The sequence below is a fragment of the Arvicola amphibius genome, chromosome 6 (genome assembly GCF_903992535.2).
Source record: "Arvicola amphibius chromosome 6, mArvAmp1.2, whole genome shotgun sequence".
In the NCBI taxonomy this organism is placed as follows: domain Eukaryota; kingdom Metazoa; phylum Chordata; class Mammalia; order Rodentia; family Cricetidae; genus Arvicola; species Arvicola amphibius.
Window position 1 is genome coordinate 119,494,116 of NC_052052.2, and position 16,104 is coordinate 119,510,219.

Sequence of the window (16,104 nt, forward strand, 5' to 3'; positions counted from 1 at the left end):
ATGACACTGGTACAAAAACAAACATGAAATGGAATACAAGACCCAAATATAAGCCTACACAGCAATAGTCACCTGCATTTTGACTAAGTGCCAGAAAATACATGATGGGTAAAGAACAGCAATAAATGGTGCTAGGGCACCTAAATATCAGCATGCAGAAGAATGAAACTAAAGCTTCATCACTTACTACACACAAAACTCAACTCCAAATGGATCGGGAACATCAGAATAGACCTGATACACTGAAACTTGTATTTCAACATCTAGGTACAGGCTGATATTTGTTAAGTGGGACTCCTGTGGCCCTAGAAGAATATCTAACAATCAAATGGATCTCACGAAACTGAAAATCTCTACACACATAAGGAAAATGGAAATGAAGAGGCTGCCCACAAATGAGAGAGAAATCTTTTCCTGTTATGTATCTGACAGAGTATCAGTATCTACCATATACAAAGAACTCCAAAAAATAAACAAGAAAACACTTTTTAAAAATGGGCTGCTGGCCACACAGTAGCGGCGCATGCCTTTAATTCCAGCACTTAGGAGGCAGAGGCAGGCAGAACTCTGTGAGTTCAAGGTCAGCCTGGTCTAGAGAGTGAGTTCCAGAACAGGCTACAAAGCCACACAGAAAAACCCTGTTTCAAATAACAAAAAATAGGTAGATAGATAGACAAATGATAGATAGATAGATGATAGATAGATAGATAGATAGATAGATAGATAGATAGATAGATAGATAGACAAATAGACAGACTGACAGATAATAAAATTTAAAAATGAACTAAAGAGAGTACTCAAAAAAAACAAATAAAAACTAAAATGTGAATAGCTAGGAAACACATTCAAAATCAGTGGGTAAAGGACCTTGTCACCAAGCATGACAACCTGACGTCAGCTTTCTGGAACAAGCATGATGGAAAAAAAGAACTAACTTCCAACTCCCAAAAGTTGTCCTCTGACCTCCATACATGTACTGTGGCATTTGTGTGTGCGTAAATAAATAAAAAATGTAGTGAAAAAAGATAAATTAAAAAAAGTTTTCAACATCCTTAGTCAACAAACAAATGCACAGTGAAACTACTCTTAGACGCCATCTCAGCCAGGTCAGAAAGGCCCCTCTGAAAAGACCAATGACAACGAAAGCTGCCATGTGTTAGCATATAGAAATTTAACTCATTTTTATTTGCTGGTTTTCAATTCTAAAAATTTTCTGAATTTTTGTGTTACTTTTAACAATTTGGATAGGCTTTAGAGTTTTCTACATAAATAATTTTGCCACCCCAGCAGGGGTAATGTTGCTTTTGAAATTCTATGTGGATAACCTTTGACTTTCTTGTCCAATTAAGAATTTAGTACTATGTTGAATACAAACATAGAGTGAGGGCACCCTACTTATTCCTGACAATGAAGGAAGCATTTTTAATTTTTCAAAGGCAAATAGGTTATTAGCTAAGATTTTGGTATAGTTGATTTTATTCATATATTCCCAGTATATCTAATACTGAAGATTTTAAAGGTAAAAATATTGAAATTTTATTTTAACACAAAAATGTTGAATTTTGTGAAGTTCATCTATTTTGACAATTGTATTTTTAATCTTCCATTCTGTGACTGCGGTATGTCACATCTATGATCTACATACCCTGACTCTTCTTTGTGTACCAGAGAAGAACCCTGCTCGATTACAACACACAACTGCTTCCATGGTTTACTGAGTGCAGTTTGCTAAGCCAAGGATTTGGACATCTCTGATGTCTGATGTCTAGAAATGTTGGCCCACAATATTTTCTTCTTGTCTGTCTCTTTTGTATGTTGATGCTGACCTCACAAAGCATTATTTCAAAGTATTCATTACTCTTCAAGTTTTTGAAAAGTTTGGACAGATTAATTAATATTAATCTTGAGGTTTTTAGTCACTGATAGAATTCTATCATGGAAACACTTGGTCCTTGGCTTTTCTTAGTTAAGATGAGGAAGAAATAGTACCAAGGCTCTTTGTTAAAGCCTCAAAGAATCTGATTAGTTTATATTTACATGAAATAATTAACTATTCATACATGCAAACACACATAATAGTAATTAAAGAAAAAGAGGCTATCAATTTGAGAGCAGGGTAGAGGTATAGGAAGGGCTGGAAGATGAGTATTGGTAGGGAGTTAAAGGAGGAAAGGGGAAGGAAGAAAGTGATGCACCCTATTTTAATAAAAATGTATTAAAAGTATGTTCTTAGTAAATTTTTATGATGCCAACTAAGCAAGCAGCTAATAATAATAATGATAATAATAATAGAGACCATACCAAATGTGAAACATTCTTCATAGCTAAAGAGAGAAACAAAAATCAGCTACAGAATTGGAAAGAATTTCAAATCATCAAAGTTATTATATATAGGGAGCTTATATAAATGAGTATCAACAAAAGAACACAGATTAAAAATAATTTTAATAACACTTTTACAAAGAAAATATTAAGATGACCAGCAGATACATGAAATGCACACTACCACAATTCATCAGGGAAATAGAAATGGAATATCACAGCATTCCTTTTAAGATTGCTACATAAAAAAATAATAAGTATTAGCTATAGAAAGGGTATATTATGAAATTATGTCAATAAAGACTTATGCTAATAAACTCTTTTCACCATGCTCTGCAAAGTTCCAAGGACTGATCTAACTGGGGCATCAAAGGAATAAAGAAAGGACAGATTTATGTACAGAAAAGCTAGGATTGAGTAGTTTGTGCTCATTGATGGAGAAACCACAGCACTCAGAAGCTTAGCGTGTTGATTAGATACAGTTGAACAGGTTATTAGATACAGTTGAGGTGGAATTCGTGCTTACAGTGGCCTAAGAATGCAGTTTTAGCTAACCTTGGTAAGCGTGGTCTCTGCAGGGAACCATCTTCAGGCTGCTGTGGTGGATGTTTTCTAAACCTACAGACAACATTTGTACTCAAACAAGGGGAAGGCTTTGCAAACCTTCTGAGCCTCACTCGGGGGGAGGGGAGAAATTTAAGAATAGAGGTGAAAGGACTAGGAAGATAAGGATATATCAAAAAGAATAGCCAAAATCAAGGGACTATAAAAAGCCAAATGGTGGGAGGTGGTGGCGCACGCCTTTAATCCCAGCACTCGGGAGGCAGAGACAGGCGAATCTCTGTGAGTTCGAGAGACAAGCCTGGACTGCAAGAGCTAGTTCCAGGACAGGCCCCAAAGCTACAAAGAAACCCTGTCTCGAAAAACCAAAAAAAAAAAAAAAAAAAAAAAAAAAGGTAAGGAAATCTACTTATAACAAAACCTTGGGGGATGGCAGAAGACAGCCGCAGGCCCGCCCACCAGTGACCTCCAGGTGCAGGCAGTGAACAATTACGTGATGGGGCAGTGTAAGCACCTTAGAGGAAGGCATAACTGGAGACGAGACAGTAGGGAGGACCAGGCTGACATGAGTGGCCTGCATTGTCACCTGAGGCCATGGTGATGTCCAGGCCCTAGCTGCTGTCGAGGGCTCTGTCTGGGTCCGTGGCCCTATTGCAGCCCTGTCTGTAGTCTATACTGCAGCCTGAAGCAGTGTTGATGCCTTCGGCCCATGCTTCCTCCATGACATATTGATGTGAGTGGCCTGTGCTGCCTCCTGAGGCCAAGCTGATGTCCACGGTCCAGCTTGTCTCTGGGGGCTGTGTCTGAGTCAACGGTCTGTTCTGTTGCCAGAAAACATGTGGAAGCCTAAGGCCTGTGTTTCTGCCAACTATAAAGAGCAATGAAGCTACATCCGCAAGGATATCAATGATTGCAGACGCAGTTGAGTGGGACGTACGTGGAAGGCTTCTGTGACCACCCCTACCTGCACCCCAACCACCCACAAAGGGTAACAGCCTAAACAGGAAGCAGTTGAAGAGAACTCTTATGAAGTGTGATATGGATGTTGAGGCTGGCTCCCCACACTGAAGGATTCTTGTGGGGGTGTGGGAGGGGAATGACTCCATTCTACTTAAGGGGAAGGCCACTCAAAGTTTGACCATGCTCCAGAGACTGTATGGATAACACACACTGAACTTGTTTTTTCTTTTATAATATTTCATTACTTTTTAATTTTTAAATTTGGGGGCAGAGGAGGTCACAAGGGAGCAGGTGGACATGGAAAAAGTGGGAAATGAGAACAATCAGGATATATGGTGTGAAATTTCCTAAGAATCAATATTTAAAAAAAAATCTCACTGCCAGGTATGAAATGCCTCCCTATGAGTGATTGGTTGGGCAAAACCTAGAGCCCGCCCCCAGCAATACAGGTGATTGTCATTTGTGGTGGTTTGAATATGAATGGCCTCCATATGCTTGAATATGGGAATGCCAGTCATCAGGAATAACACCATTTGAAGAGGGTTCAAACAGTGCTTTTCAACCTGTGTGTCACAACCCTTTTAGGGTAGAATGGCACTTTTACAGGGGTCACATAAGACCATGGAAAACACAGATATTTACATTAGCATTCAGAACAATAGTAAATTTACAGTTATGAGGTAACAATGAAATAATTGTGTGGTTAAGGGTCACCATATAAGGAACTGTTTGTATTAAAGGGTCCCAGCATTAGGAAGGTTGAGAACCACTGGATTAGAATGATTGGGTGGTATAACCTTGTTGCGGTATTTGTGGCCTTGTTGAAAGAAATGGGTTACTAGGGGTGGGCTTTGAGGTTTCAAAAGTCTAGCCATGCTGTACCTCTCAACTACTGCTTCAGCACCGTGAGTGCCACCCTGCTCCCAGCATGGCCCCACCATGCTGAGAATAGACTAACCCTGTGAAACTGTAAGCAATTAAATGCTTTCTCCCATAAGAGTTGCTCTTCACATCAGAAGGACAGTGAATAAGAAACCAAAATTATTGCTCTGCTTCTGAAAATACCCCATCTGTTGATTCCAGGACACTGAGAAACCAATCCCAAACTGACCAGGGAAGCTCTCTCGTGCTGCTTAGCTTTCACAGTGTTGAAAGGTGCTATACAGGCCACATGGTTGTAAGTCATTAATGGTTTTACCTACATCTAAACCCTGCATTCTGCAATACTAGCTTGCCAGGCAGTACGTGCCCACTGTTGGAATAATAGTATGGCTGCTACTAGTATGACCAACTGCTTTCTGGTTAGATTTAGGGCCTGATCCACAGGAAGCAAATCATGCTTGGTACTGAAAACCTGGTCAAAGTCCATGAATGTGGAAGTTAAAGACCCTAGAGGAAAATTTACTACTGTTCTTTGCTAAATGGTCATACTATCAATCTTCCATATAAATATTTATATTTATACCCATAGATAGATCTTGCTACTCTCAAGCTTGGCCATAGAATCTTTCTTTTGCTGTAGGCAGTGGTGAACAGATTTATAACAGGAGAAAGTGCTGAGAGTAAGTGGCTATGAATGCTCTCCCCTAAATGAGAATCTATATGAACCTCCCCCACTCCCACCACACACACACACACACACACACACACACACACACGCACACACACACACCACTCAGGGATCAAGGAAGAAGGAAACAGGTAGAAAGAATTTAAGTGACAGAGGATGGGAAGGCATTCTGTTAAACGCTGTCTCTAGACATGACATGCTCATTGCACTCATTGAACTCACAGAAACTATGTTTACCTGTACAATATCAATCCATTTAAAATTCTAGTATAGATAGATGGGGGTTCATGAGGCCCCATCCCTACTTGAGGAGCTATAGACAGTTGATGGCTGATAGGAGAGGGAGAATCATTTCTCTTTGGGGTATGGCCACTGGGAGATTTCCCATGCTCCAATGGCCAGACTCACACCTGTGTTCATATAAGCTGTGCTAACTGGACACAGTGGTTTATAAAACAATAAGAGGACACAAAACTGGAAGGAAAACCTTTTGGGCTTGTCCAAGAAGGACTGAAAAAGAGGAGAGAAAAGTAGATATGATCACAATTCATTGCAGACATGTAAAAATTTAAAAATATCAGTTCATAAATTGGTAATATGTCCTCTCCTTTATTTTCCTAAGATTTTATCTCACCTGTGCATTCCTGGTCCTCATCATATAAAAGGAGGTTTCATCTGAGAACCTCTAGAGTTCCCTTCCTCCTCTGTTGTTGTGTTAATCTATACATTAGGGTAAAAAAGCAGCTTCCTAAAACATAGAAAGTTCTAAGGGACAATGACAACTGCTAAAGCCTATACCATTTCCCTTTTTAAATAAGTTCTACGTGAGCTGAGTGGAAGAGAGTGTGAGTGAGTGAGCATCTGGTGCAAAAATTCACCACGTTTCCCACAGTCAGCAAGAGTCTGAGTACTTTCTTCCAGCCAGAGGCTACTGTCATCAGATCCCTTCTGAAGCCCTCAGTGCCTGCTGTGGGCCAAGGAAACAGATCCTTCCATGTGTGCTTGGTATGTTCTTCACAATGATCCTTGAAGACTGAGTTGCAATTTGAAACCAGATCCTTCTCATGCTGCATTTTCACATTTTACATATTACCACCCAAAACAAAAGGATACTCAACACATTAGCTTGCTTATAACGCATCTTATCTCTAAGGCCTTCCATCATTTTGTTGGTTTTTTTTCTAGAGATATCTACAATGAATCTAATGCCTTTGCTCATTCCTGGATAAAACTAGGTTTTTAAATAATTCTGAGTCCACACTTTTACAAGTTTAGTCTGATTTTTTTTCTGAAATGGAGAGTATTTCTCTGTCACTTTACTCTTTCCTTATATAAACTTTTAGAAGTTTATTCCTGTTGATTTAGAATTTCTTTAGCCAGAAGAGCTTGGTCTTACGACCTTCGAAACTTCACCATGTAATTTCTCTTCCGGGATATCTATAAATGTGTATAAACTTTTGCTGAGAAGTCCAGCAAAATCCATGTTTGCGGGCTATGTTTGCACATCTGTAACAACAGCAGGCTGAAACATTCTTCCTTGCCCCTCTATAATACCTATGTGTGGCAAAATATTCTTCTTAAACCACAATGACTATTTGGAATAGCTTTCTTGTAAAACTTTCTAACTAGCTCTTTAAAAGCCTAAACAAATGATATTTGGGTTTTCTTCCTGGTTCTTATTTATTTACCCTTTCAAACAGCTCCAGGATATTATAGAAAACAGAATGCTTTTCTGAATTCATTATACTAAGTGCCCTGTGATCCTGAAACTTTTGGGATCCATCAGCATGAAACAGATTCAACAGTCCACAGATTGTAGGACCGCCCTAGAAGGCTTTAGGAGATCACAAGCAAGAGTAGAATGAATAGCAATTGAATAGTTTGTTTCCATACTTCGGTCTTCTCTTGAGTTTCTTCAGACGTGTGTGATGGATGTCATAAAGCTTCAGCAATTTACTTATCTCCACAATTTCAATAAGGCAGAACATCCTGTTCTCTTACAACCATTTGATCTGATACTACATATCTTACCCCTTTGCTTCAAAAGACATGATAACAGTGGAGATTTCTGCATTTCAACAAAGACCAAAGTTAAGCATTCATTGAGTCTCCAGATCCTCTTTCTTCCCGTGAGCGCCATGATCAAGCAGGTCCATTGATTTTCCCGTTGACCTTCTGCCTTTCATGGATAAAACAGCTTTTATTTCTGGATTTCAGGCCTTTTGTGCTGTTTCTTGAATTCCTTTATAGCCAGAGTAGCTTCTTATTTACTCCTGACCTGCCACACTTGGGGGCCTTCCTTTTCTCACTTGAACAGTCTTTTGCCCATTTTTCCCACTACTTTGGCTTCTTTTACTTTGTAAAATGGGTGCAAAAGTTTCTCTGTGAGCTCCTACTCTTTGATATGTGGCATATTTTCATGTCCTTCCATAAATGTACTTAAAGTATTTCCAAATTTCCTACAAGGTATAAACTTTGTTAAATGTTACCTTTAATTTGAACATAAAGGTCTCATTAATTTGATCATGGTCTCATTAATTAAAATGGAGAGATGATATGATGGGACCTTTTCTCAGCTTTTGTTCCTGCTCAGAAGGTTGAATGTGAGTGAGTTGTGAGCACTATTACAGCAATCACAGGTTGTTCTGTGTATCAATCTCTGTCTGGTCTTGAAATCAAACCCAAATAATTCCACTACTTTCCTGATTCTACAACTAATCAATTTATGAAACCGATACCTGTGGAAGATCTATTGGTTACAGGCTATGACTTCCCTCATAGTATGGGTTTGTCTAATTTTCCAATGTTCTTTCTATAATTTCTTGTCTTTATCATATTCAGGTGGACAAAGGGACTCAGATCCAAAAGATTTTAAAAGCTTCTGAAAATCACAGGGAAAATGACGAACACATATGGGTGTGTACACTTTTCAATGAAAGGATTCCATATCTTGAATCTGCTTTTCAAATAAAGTTTGGTGAAAAGAAAATGCCCAAAATGCCCCTTGTCTCCACTGTCGCCACACAAAACACACTATTCCTGAGCACGGATGTCCTATGCACAGAGAAACTACTGTCCTGTCATTATTGTCTACATTCTTCTCTCACTTTACTGTGCGCATTCTACTTTCATCACTTCTCTGTTCAAAGTGTTTTAATTCCGTCCTTCCCCATCATTGAATTTCCTTTAGATTCCCTCACCCATAAGTACCGATTTTCATTTGTTTCTATTAGTTTATTCATACTAAAAAGTTTATGAATGAAAGGTGGAAAGAGAACCCTTGCTTGCTATTCTTTTTATGATTCCATATTTTGGGGGGGGGGGGTTTCGAGACAGGGTTTCTCTGCAGATGATTCCATATTTTTACATGAAGTTGAGTACCAGAGTTTTTACTTTTTACAAAACTATAGATTTTCTGACGAGACAGGTAGGTTTGCTGTCGTCACCATGGCATCTTCATACTGCTGAATTTCTTTCTTTCCCTTCTCTCTCCACAGCCCACCATCACAGCTCTAGAAAGGTCTGGATCAAATTGAGTCCCATGCTTCCTCTGCACTTATCAACTTTCTCCCAATTTTTAGGTTAAACCCTAAGCTGCCACTTAACCGAGTCACTAAACACTGAACTCATTTTCTGGCCCCCCACATTAACACAACACCTCAATGCACCATTATATTTGCTGAACAAACCTCAGATTCTTTTGCAATCTACACAGTAACACCATTATAAGTCTTGTTCCCTAATCCTCCCCCCATTTCTTTGAACTAGAACTGAACTTAACTAATTTGACTCTTACAATGGAAACAATAATGACATAGTGGAGAAAAAGAATGATTTCCCCCTCTTTTAAGATTTTATGAGATGCATTTTAACCAATTGCCAAATGTACACATTAATATTAACCACATAAAAAAGCAAAAAGAAATACAGTAAGTAGTTCAAAACTCTAGCAAGAAAGAAAATTAGTTTATTTTTCTAATTTATAATGCTCATTTTTGAAACAGTCTCTATCCTCTTCCATTTTAAACAGCAGATGAATACAGCTGATTCTGCTTCAGTCTCCATCATAAATAATCAAAGGATATTGTCCAGTAAATCCATAGTGTTGTTCATGGTAGAAATGCAAAATTTTTGGTGCTGTTGTTTTTCAGATTGCCTCATGGTAGCTTTCTGAAGATAGAAAGCTGCTACCCAAGCAATATCCCAATAACCTCAAGATATGAATTATGACCACCAAAAAGCCTAGAAGTCCTTCTTGAACTTAAAAAGGGGTGGGGGACATCCCAACACATTAAAAACAATAAAGAAACAAGAAATCAGGAAATCATGCTGCAAAACATCAACCAGGATAGTGCAATTTGTATTTCACAATGTATTCCTCTTTAGAAAACAATCTTTAAAACTGGTTATTGGGCTCAAGGGCTAGCCTGTGATATAGTACTGACAATCCTGTGGGCTAGCCTGTGGTATAGTACTGGCAATCCTATGGTCTGGCCTGTGTTGTAATGTGCTGACAATGCTAACTGTGCTGTTCTATTGAGTTGTATCACCATTTCAAAGACAGAAGCAAATTTTCATTCCAGATTTCAGTTGTAAGGAGAAATTCTCTCCCTGCTGTTCTAGGATGGATTTTATCTCTATCACTCTACAGTTTTGCTGCTCTGCTCCTACTGTCACCATTTCTCCTCATGATCCCCAGGCTGGAGAAAAGAAGCCTTTCGCATAATCAGGAGCTCTTTTGGTAAATACACTGTTAGAAATGGGGCTTCTATCACAGCTCCTGCACTGTTGTAACAGCTGCAAAATGCAGATAAGCACAGGTCTATGACCGGAATGGGTACAGTAATTCCTTAACAATTACTACATACTAAGCACACGGTAGCTATCAGACATTGTGCCACCGAAATTCGACACACTGATGTGCCAATTCTTCACCACATCCCTTGAGGCAGATAGTGTTACCATTATTAAATGAATGAAGATCTTCTGCAAAACCAAGCCATGCTTCCAAGGATTAATTCCAAGCTCCTGCTCCAAGCCAAACAGTACATCTATATATGATGCTATCCCTGACAGCTCTGAGTCTCAGTAGTGACAATTAAGAAGGAAGGATGGGGAAAATTCAACAGTAAAGACGGTGTTAACTAAAACCCTATCAATGCACAAGTAAAAGTAAAAGTTATGAAATAAGAATTAGCATTTTAGGGGTAAGGGGTACTGTTTTGATAATATAAAATTTATTTTAGGCAAAACACTGCAAAATTAATTTTTCTCCCAGTGGCAATCAAATCATAATAAAAGACATGGGAAAGGCACACTATGAAGACAACATCTAAGCTACTTCTTCAACAGTATACAATGGCGCTTAAGATAAAGTTATATTGCTTTCGTGTGAATAAGAGTATTTTTTCTTGGCTGAAATTAATTAAACATTTTCATTCATTTAGCAATGCCTGTTACAAATCAGGTCTCCTCCTTCCAGAAGAGGAAATACACGTGCTCAGGAAACACAGTCAGATATAATACACACACCTGTGGCTTTACTCCTTTTTCTGCTACATTTGTTGCAACAGGTGAAAACCCACATCAGACTAAGAGGAAGAACTGGGTAAGCAGTTTATTTATTTCAAGAAACTAACTTTTCTCAGGGTGGCCTGTTCTAAAGAATGGTCTTTAACCTATCCAATCATATTCCATAACATACAGACCTAACCAGCTGTTAATAGGGCCTTTCATAATGACATGGTACATGTCTCAAAGTATATAATCTCCCTTAGGATCTTACTGTACCTGCAAATGTTCTTATATTCATTTCATAGCTGAGGCTAAATGCATACAAGATTACAGTTGGACAATATTCTTTTCCTGAGCAGACTTAATCTTCTTTATAAAACTACCCTAAAGACACTCCAAGAACTCAGAAAGCCTGGCACTTCTAGCAATCACATTCCAGGTGGATGCTAATTCCACAATTCAGCCTTCATTCCTTTCTGCTCTCAATAATTTCCACAGAGATCAAGGTTGTGTGTTAGTGTGTGTTGCTGTAATCTGGAGCCCAGGGTGGTGCACTCTCGGAGATCTAGTCAGAGAATTGGCGGCATATACCATGCTAAGGTTATATAATGACAGACCAGCTCCTGCAATGAAAGTGGGGGTTCAAGGCAGGAAAGACAGTGAACAGGAGCGCTAATTGAACAAAATGAAAATTGTTTCCAGGAATCCTTTCTAATACTTTGAATCAAAATAAAAAAGTAATTTTACCTTAAATAATCAGTGTGTATATCAGTAGCCCTTGGGGTGGGATGGAAATCATTTAATAATAAGATCTTGGTTAGGGATTCATGCAAGGCCCCACTGAAAAATATGATCCCCATTACCAGGTTACAAGAGTGACATCTAGTGGACTCTTTCTAAAATGACAAAACATACTTTTAGATTCAAAACATACTTTTAGAGGAAGGCTTGAACAAAATTGGGGTGCATGATGTGAAACCCCTAAAGATTCAATAAATAAGTTTTAAAAAATAAAAGAAAAAGGAATCAGCTCTACTCACAGGGTGAACCAGAACCTGACACATCTAACAAACGTGTAGCTGATACCCATGCAGCCACTTCTAGATCTCTCTTGGAGTCAGGTCCCAAAAGAACTCTCATTTACTCCTACCCTCAGAAGAGAAGAAAGCAAAGAAATTCTTAATATGACTTTGTCGGTGCTCCTCCTTCATTATCCCCACTCAGAAGCATATTTACTCCCCCTATCTGTTCAGGTCTTCAATAAATATTCACTTCAGCATCCAATACATTGTGTGCTCCCTTTCATTGTAAACACTTACCTCTCCCAGGCTTTTGTTTTGCAATACAGGACTTGAGGCTGTGGACAAACAGGCAAACATCCTGCCGCTGAACTATACTATACATCCAGACCCAACTGAATTGTAATGGTAATGTGTACTTATTTCAGAACTCAGCTACTTGAACAGGATTCACCAGAGTGATTTCTCTGAGAACCAAGCCTACTAGGAGTTTCAACATAATTTACTGGGATTGCCTTTGAGAACAGAGCAGGATACATGTCGACAGCGAGGCCAACTGCTGCCTGGATCCAGTCCTGCATGATTTTCTTCTAAAGAGCCTTGATCTTTACATGGAATTACCAGCCTAGTTTCTTAACAGTGAATCGCTCCTTTCCCGTCCACTAAGGAGCCCAGCAGGCCAAACAGGACTCCTATCAAAAACCCCCTCTGCACCAAACTTCCCTTTGTTCCTAGCTCTACTGGCCTACAACCCACAACTAACTTCCAACAAGGAAGGAGCCCAGTCTCTCGTCCCTAAAACAGGCAAACATGCACAAAACCCACTTTCTAGCCCCATCTCATCCTTTGGTACAAAATTATTCGCCTGGGACAAACAATCCATTTCAAGCAGTGGACCCTCTATTTCAAACTAACAAAACTAGAAAAAAATAGAACTTCTCCCTTTGAGATGAAGTTGGAATTTTTAGAGCTGTGTCTACTTGGTTTCTCCCCCAGGTTATCCTCCCTGTCCCAAACACTCCTTCTGTCTCCAACTCCTGCCCTTAACCTACAAGTGCATGAAAATGCCATTTGAAAACCAGAACCTGTGAGTCATGCAATAGCCCAAACCACTCCAATCTCATGTGTTGCTCAAAGACAGTGTTCTTATTAAACTGATGGAAAGAGATACAACTGTTTACCACAACTTGACCTAATTACTAATCTGATCCAATTATGGCATATGCAATCAAAAGATTTACTCAGAAGATGTAAAACTTGACTTCCTGAAGGAAATTTGCTTTTCAGTCATAATGAAGGACCCTATAAGGAATAAACAACTGAAATGCTTATTCCTCTTCAATTGCTCTTGGCCACCTTGCGGGGGACATTATGAAGAGGAAAATGCCTTATTCTTTTCTTCGAGAAAGAAGGTTAGATTAAGACAGAAATAAAACTAAACATATACAATGTGTCATCTGTCACAACATGCTATAGACTCAAGTCTTCCTGCCCAAGTTAGAGGCTCAGTTAAAACTCATAATTGTGAGTGACTAAGTTAGCTAAACTCTCTTTTTCTCTGTTTCCTTGTTGGAAGGTGAGAAACATATTGTAATAAAAGTATTAATATAATATCAGGATGAATTTACGTGGCCGTTGTATGAGTAAATTAATGTGGATAAAGCATCTAAGAACTGGAGCAGAGTAATCACTCCTTGCCATCACCTCTCACAGTTGTGATGATTCTTACTAACTAGCTACTGACTTTAAAGGCTATTTAAACATTTTTCCTTATTCAAAATGACATTTGGGTTTTTTAATAGTCTTTATCAAATTTCTTCACACAGAAAATAAACAATGTTATCGGTTCTTCATGTGTCTTGAGAACACAAGAGAGGCAGATGAAGCTCTGAAATACCTCCAAATGTTCTCTACCTCCTCGCCTTTCCTCGGGCCTCTTACTCTTTGCCTCTCACCGAAGCAGGTTTAAAATGCTGCAGTTGTTGACTGGGGGACATTGTGGGTTTTCAAAAATCAAAATGCTTCTTTAACCATCACACTACGCTATCTTTGAGCATTGAAATTATCTGAAGTTTGGGAATTTTGTTTTAAATCGAAGAAAGTTAAGCCTTTTCTTAGGGGAAGCAGAGTGGCAGCTATTATGCCAGTAGCTGGCACATCTTCCCTAATTTTATCTGCCTCTTGGACTGCCCAATGACCTATTTTCTTAGAATTGTGGCAAAGTCCTTGCCAATTTATTTCAAAGTAACCAGGGCCTTCAAAGAAGGCTTCATTTTGCTCTAACAAGAATCTCAAATTAATGTGAATTGAGGCATTTAGAGGCTTTGAAGTAAATACGTGAAAGATACCTGGCCTAACCTTTAGAAAGAACGAGCCAGAGATTACAAAATTAGCACTTTAATTTACCAGAAAATGAAATTTAAGTTCTAAATTGTCATTGTTAATTAATTTAAAATTTGCAGAAATTTCTAAAATACAATCCGACTGTTAGGGATATGATTCAGTGGTACATCACGCACTCGACAAGCCATATAGCTCAATGCTACAGCACACACTCCACATACATGAAGCCCTTGAATCAATTCCCAACATTATAAAAGCAAAAACAACATTAAATGAAACACAATCTAATACATTTGCTATGACCCAGCAACTCATTTTTAAAGTAAAAAGTAAAATGCTTTCTTTTGGCTTATATTTCCAGAGGGATAGTCCATCATAGCAGGAGTGCGTGGAGTGGGAGGAGGAACACGAAGGTAGTTGATCGTGTATCATCTACTCACAGGAAACAGAGTCAGGGCAGGAAGTGGGGCAAGGCTATAATAAACGACCAAAGCCCACTCCCAGGGACATACTTCCTCCAGCAAGGATCCACTTCATAAAGGTTCCTTAGTCTCCTCAAACAGAACCACCAGCAGAGGACCAAGGATTCAAATACAAGAGCCTATGGGAGACATATCTCATTCATACTAGAACAGGTTCTATGTTAGAATTTATGTAGAAGTTTATGTCAAATGAAAAAAGTGAAATAAATTTTCACTTACACTATCATGAAAACATTTGCAAAAAATATTAATAAAATTAAGAGGTAAATTGCCAGAAGTGAAGACTTACTGGTCATCACGGAATTTAAAGGTTATATTTTTCAGAACTTCTGGATGCTGAATGACTGTCCACAGCAGAACAGAAGTTTCACCTGATTTATTTATTATGTATATAACATTTTGCCTGCATATATGCCTGCATGCCAGAAGAGGGTGCCGGATCTCATTACAGATGGTTGTGAGCCACCATATGGTTGCTGGGAATTGAACTCAGGTCCTCTGGAAGAGCAACCAGTGCTATTAACTGCTGAGCCATCTCTCCAGCCCAAAGGTTGTCATTACCTGGAGATGCCGGGGATCGAACCCGGGGCCTCATACATGCAAAGCATGCGCTCTACCACTGAGCTACATCCCCACTCGCTCACCTGCTTTAGTATGATCTTAACAGAAGTAATGTTGACACACAAGTATCACTACCTTCATCAACTAGTTTCTTTCTAATTTATTGTTTATTGATGCTCAGTTTCTTTTTGCCTTTATATTTAATAATATAATTTTAATGAATAATTATTACAAAAATTTGTATTTGACATGGTTAGTATTTCACATTTTAAAAGATTTTTATGCATATATGTGTTTGTGTGAGTGTATGCTAAATGTTTATGGATGCCCAAGGAGGCTGGAACAGTGCACCAGATCCCACGGAACTGGAGTCACAGTCACCTGATAGGAATGCTGGGAACTGAACTCCAGGCCTCTGTGAAAGCATTAAGTACTCATAACCACTGAGCCATCTCTTCAGCCTTCTCTAGGCTGAGGGAGAGCTGCCCATCTGAGTGCTCCCAATAACAAATTCATATATTTGTAGAGAGTTTCCCATCCTTGTCAGAGATTACTTCTGAAAATCATATTGTCCTTTTCCATTTAGTTGACTGAGGGTTTGTATTGTATCTTTATTAACAATTCATTAAGGTAAATCCTCACTTCCTTTAATTACTCAACCACTATATATTATCCTCCTCATTTCAAACAATTCTTTTAATATCGCTACAGCTGGGCAATATCTCAATAGTACAATTTCTGTAAAAGTTCCAGGAAAAATTTTTGAGATAGA

General features: G+C 38.7%; 1 protein-coding gene and 1 non-coding gene across 2 annotated transcripts in view; both read right to left on the minus strand.

Annotated features, from left to right (window-relative positions):
* Positions 1-16,104, minus strand: part of Sugct (succinyl-CoA:glutarate-CoA transferase) — a 714,904-nt gene that overhangs the window by 504,332 nt on the left and 194,468 nt on the right.
* On the minus strand, positions 15,334-15,405 carry Trnaa-ugc. The gene has a single exon. It is a non-coding gene; the product is annotated as a tRNA-Ala (tRNA).